At 43.6% G+C, this 4,970-nt stretch overlaps 1 protein-coding gene across 2 annotated transcripts in view; it reads right to left on the bottom strand.

Annotated features, from left to right (window-relative positions):
- LOC102254907 (zinc finger protein 709) overlaps positions 1 to 4,970 on the bottom strand; it is a 36,909-nt gene that overhangs the window by 7,080 nt on the left and 24,859 nt on the right. The window contains exon 1 of one of the 2 annotated variants that reach the window (XM_014535088.1): positions 991 to 1,021. The exons of the other annotated variant lie outside the window; for it this stretch is intronic. The gene's annotated coding sequence lies outside the window, so the exon portion shown is untranslated. Of the gene's footprint in view, positions 1 to 990; positions 1,022 to 4,970 lie in introns of those variants that run through there. 2 annotated transcript variants of the gene reach the window in all.

Genomic DNA, 4,970 nt, shown 5'->3' with positions numbered 1-4,970 from the left:
AAGGAGAAGAAAAAGAAGGAGAAGAAGAAGAAACTAGAACAGCATCTTACACCATACACAAGAATAAAAGACTTAAATGTAAGACTCAAAATCATAAAAATCCTAGCCGAAAAACTGGCAATAAAATCGTGGACATTTCTCCTAGCAATACTTCTTCTGATATGTCTCCACAGGAAAGAGAAAAAAAGAAAAAATAAACAAATGGGACTGCATCCAACGAAAAGGAAACCATCAACAAAATAAAAAGGCAAACAACCCAGTGGGAGAACATATTCACCAATAACACCCCTGGTAAGGGGTTATTACCCAAAATTTATAAAGAATTTATACAACCCAACACCAAAAAAATAATTTTAAAAAGGTGGTGGGTTCAGTTCCCGATTAGGGTACATGCCCCAGTTTTGTGTTTGATTCCCAATTGAGGTGTGAATAGGAGTCAACCAATAGATGTTTTTCTCTATCTCTCTCTCTCTCTCTCCCACCCTAGTTATCTCTCCAAAATCAGTAAAAAACATACCCGCCGGTGTGGATTTAAAAACATGAAATAAAAAACAACAAAGAAAATAGCTTATATATTTTTTAAAAAAAAAGGGCAAAGGACATGGATAGATACTTCCCCAAAGAGGACATACAGATGGCCAATACACATATGAAAAATGCAAATTAAAACCACACTGAAAAATCACCTCACACCGGTCAGAATGGCTATCATCAATAAAGGCCCAAATGACAAGTGTCACCATGGAGTTTCCTCTAAACTTAAAAATACAACTGGCTCCTGACCCAGTGACTTCACTTCTGGGATTATACCGAAGAAATTCAAAGCACTAATTCAAAAGAAAATAGGCCCCCCTGCGTGCATTGCAGCATTATTTACAACAGCCCCGATTTGGAAGAAGCTCAAGTGCCCATCAGTAGGCGAGTGGATAAAAAAGCCGTGGTCCAACTCAATTGAGTATTACTCAGCCATAAAAATGAAGGAACTCTTACCCTCTGTGACAGCACGGATGGATCCGGAGAGCATTATGCTAAGTGAATAAACCAGCAAGAAAAACACAAATATCACTTGATTTCATTTACCTGTGGAATCTAAGGAAGAAAAAAAGCTAACAAAATATAAAAAGACTCAGATATAGAGAACAGACTGACAGCTGTCAGAAGGGAGACTGGATGAAAACAGGGAAGGGATTAAGCAACACAGACTCTGACAACAGCATGGGGATTACCAGAGGGAAAGGGGGGTTAAGGGGGGTGTGCAGAGGTAGAAGGGGGAAAAGGGGAGGATTAAATAGTGATGGAAGGAGACTTTGGGTGGGGAACACACAATACAATGTACACATGATGTGTTATAGAATTGTACACTTGAATCTTATATAATTTTCCTAGCCAATGTCATCCCAATAGGTTAAAAAATTTTTTCAATCTGAAAATATAAAACTTACAAAAGTGATTTTCTCCAAGAACTTGATGCTACTCTAGAGGCTCTTCTCCCAACTGGTCTCATTTCTGAGCTCTCCTGTGAGTTCCAGCAGCAGCAGGACAGTCTATCCCAGGCACAGGACCTGCCCAACAGCATAATTCCCCTAAATGCTGCTCCCAGAGAGACATCATACCCACTGATGTCTATGTGTAGGGAACAGAGAAAAGGTTCCCACTCACCACTTGTGATGCCAGAAAAACCAATGATCTATTCAGTAAAGCAGTGGTCGGCAAACTCATTAGTCAACAGAACCAAATATCAACAGTACACGATTGAAATTTCTTTTGAGAGCCAAATTTTTTAAACTTAAACTATATAGGTAGGTACATTCAACTTTAAATTCAATTTTAAATTCACGGTTTTCGTCTTCTGTTTTTCTTTGCTTCTTCTTTGTAGCCATCTCAAACAGGGCACCTAAAAAAATGTTTCATTTTATAATAATAAAGCCACCAACACAAAAGAATTACAATTCTTAAATTGATGACAAAAATACCTGTAGGATTTGCAGCTGGTTGGAAAAATACAGGTAACTTTATGCTTCGAGTAGGTACTTTTGTCACCCGCACGCGATTTGCGGACGCGACTAGCACTAACCACTGCACAATGAGACTGCTGACTGACTGGCTCACTCAACTCGTGCATGAATCACGCGCGCCTCCCCCGAGCTGCGTATCCTGTGGCCCACCTGCTCGGCGTCTCCCCTCGCCCAACCGACCAACACCCCCCACTTCTTCAAAATAGACTCGCCCAGGCCGAAATGGACTTCTGCACACGGGCCACGAAGTTTCAATCGCACTGTACGTGCGCTGCACGTGGTATTTTGTGGAAGAGCCACACTCAAGGGGCCAAAGAGCCACATGTGGCTCGCGAGTCACGGTTTGCCGACCACTGCAGTAGAGCAATGACAAAATAGAAAAACCTCTCTTGTCTTAGGTCCAGGGAGAGGAAGGAATAAGTCGAGCTCCTGTTTGAGCCCTCATTATTTTTTCTACAGAGCTCAGGTTGGGAACCCTCTTTTTGCCAAGGGCCATCTGGATAGTTATAACATCATTCATGAGCCATACAATATCATCAACTTAAATATTAGCCTGCTATAGTTGGTCACACATTTATCTATCTATCTATCTATCTATCTATTTACTTATTTATTTATTTTTAATTGTTTTATTGCTTAAAGTGTTACAAAGAGTATTATATATGTCTCCTATTTTTTTCTCCCCTTGACGGTCACACATTTATTTAACTGTCAGAGCCGGAGCAAATGATTCCAGGACCACTTTCAAGAGGTCCCAATACCATACTCTGCCTGCCAATTGCCTTGAAATGCATGAAACTGTCCACTCTGGTACATAGAAATGAGGTGCAACAGGCTGAGCCATGCCACATGGGGCAGCACAGCTCCCAGCACCATCCGCCCGGCACCCAGCAGCCACAGGTCAGCAAGTCTGAGAAACAGAAGACAGACCCACACGGCTGGTAATGTTGGGATGTGCTGTTCCTGGCAGCAAGTTCAAGTGTTATGTTCACCTGCAGAGGTGTGGATGTGAGTGATGCTGGTGTGTCACACCCCTCACACCCACACCAGGAGAGCAGGACAAGCCTTAGGACTCACATAGAGGTCTCAAAGGAGGGCCGGGCTGGCCTCTCAAGCAGCTGAGACCTGGCTTCAGAGCCAGAAATGGAGCCTGGTGTGGTCATGGTCCGGGGTAAGAGTTCTGCACAGGCAGGGATTCTGTGGTTTGAATCACCTGCCTGCTCTATAGGAGACATGACCCAGGCTTTCTTATCAGCTTGTTCAAGTGCGAGGCAATAGGGACAAGAGTGGACTGAGGCTCAAGCTGTCAGCAGGCAACCATCAAAAAATGCCTAGTCCAGCTGCTTATTACAAGGTAAAAAAAAACAACCCTGCGGATCTTGTGCTCTGCTGGGGAGTCAGCTGCCTGCCTGAGTGTGGGCAGACTCTAAGGTGTCGGTGACTGACTTGTGTGCCTTTGGGACAAGGGTCATTCCCCCAATGTTTCCTGTGAACCTGACTGGTTCCTCCCCCTCAAGAGAGATGCCCTAGTTCCACCTCTGGACTCCCAGCCTCCCTCCTGGGGGCTCCACCATGCTGAGGGGTGGGCAGAATCCAGGACAGACTGAGTTGGGTGCTCAAGGCTGAGTGCCACTCCACCCACCTTCCCCCAAGCCTGACGGGCACCTCCCCCTCAAGGGAGACCCCAAGCCCCACCTGCCTCACACTTAGTGGGCCTGCCCTGCAGAGATCAGGTTCCTGGAGAATCTGGCACAGACTGAGTTGTGTGGCTCATGGTCTGGGGCCATTTTTCCTTTCCAGGCACCACCTGTACAGAGTCCTCCCTTCTGTTTGCATCTGATAAACTCTGCTGGCCTCATCCTGAGGACTTCCTGAGGCCCTGCCCCACCACAACGGTGTGGAGCATCCAGCAGTAGTGGCTAGACTTGGTATATGTTGGGACATTTGCTAAGAAATGATCAAAACTGTATTTGTGGGGGATTAGAGTAACAAGTGCTGGAGGTATCAGTGAAGCATGGTAGCAACCATCTCGGGTAAAAATTGCTGTTTAATATTTTAACCCTGCTGTTCTGGCTTCTGTAATTATTTGCTTACTAAAATAATAGAAAAGTTATTTTGATTTTCTGAACTTATATAAATCATCCCATTCGATTCAATACTCCATTGATTGTGGGTTGAATACCCCATTGATTGTGGTTTTACTGGTCTTTCAAAAACACATTCCTCTGCACCTGGAGACCAGGACAGCACAATTACTTTAAATTGCCTCAGTGGCTCCAGAAAATGTGTTTCCGTTGACTCAGTGGTCCCAAGACCTGAAACTATAATTAATCTTTGTAGATAACTAACTTGCTCAATCTAGCTTCTTTAACAAACTGCTTTTTGCAAACCAGGTTCCTCATTCCAAACCTCGAGATGTAATCAATACCTTTGTGATATTGGCCTATATAAGTCTGATGTTTTGGCCACGGGGCACTACGAGATTTGGAGCCACTTCTCCCTCAAAGTCGCCGGCTTTATTGATTAAATGACTCATTGATTTGATCTTGCGTCCTGCGTGTTACTCGTGGGGCACATTACAACATCAGCATATGTGGGCTGTGAGCCTTAAGTTGGACCTTTTTATTTTACAGATTTATTGGAAATAAATGCAGAAATTTATATATTCTTTTTATATTTTGCACTTAACAAACCATTCTAGAATGTAATTCTTTTAAATAATAACAGTTTAGCACATAAAATGTATTGAATTTTCAGAAATTTACATATTTTTTAAAAAAATGTTTGTATTGATTTGAGAGATGAATGGAGAGTGAGATAGAGGCGTCCTACATAATAAAGAGGTAATATTCAAATTGACCACCATGCCCTCGCACAAGATGGCCACCACAAGATGGCCGGCAGGGGAGGACAGTTTGGGGCAACCCGGCCAGCAGGGGAGGGAGGACAGTTGCG

The sequence above is a fragment of the Myotis brandtii genome, unplaced genomic scaffold (assembly GCF_000412655.1).
Source record: "Myotis brandtii unplaced genomic scaffold, ASM41265v1 scaffold1012, whole genome shotgun sequence".
In the NCBI taxonomy this organism is placed as follows: domain Eukaryota; kingdom Metazoa; phylum Chordata; class Mammalia; order Chiroptera; family Vespertilionidae; genus Myotis; species Myotis brandtii.
This window is presented reverse-complemented; position numbering and strand designations above follow the sequence as displayed.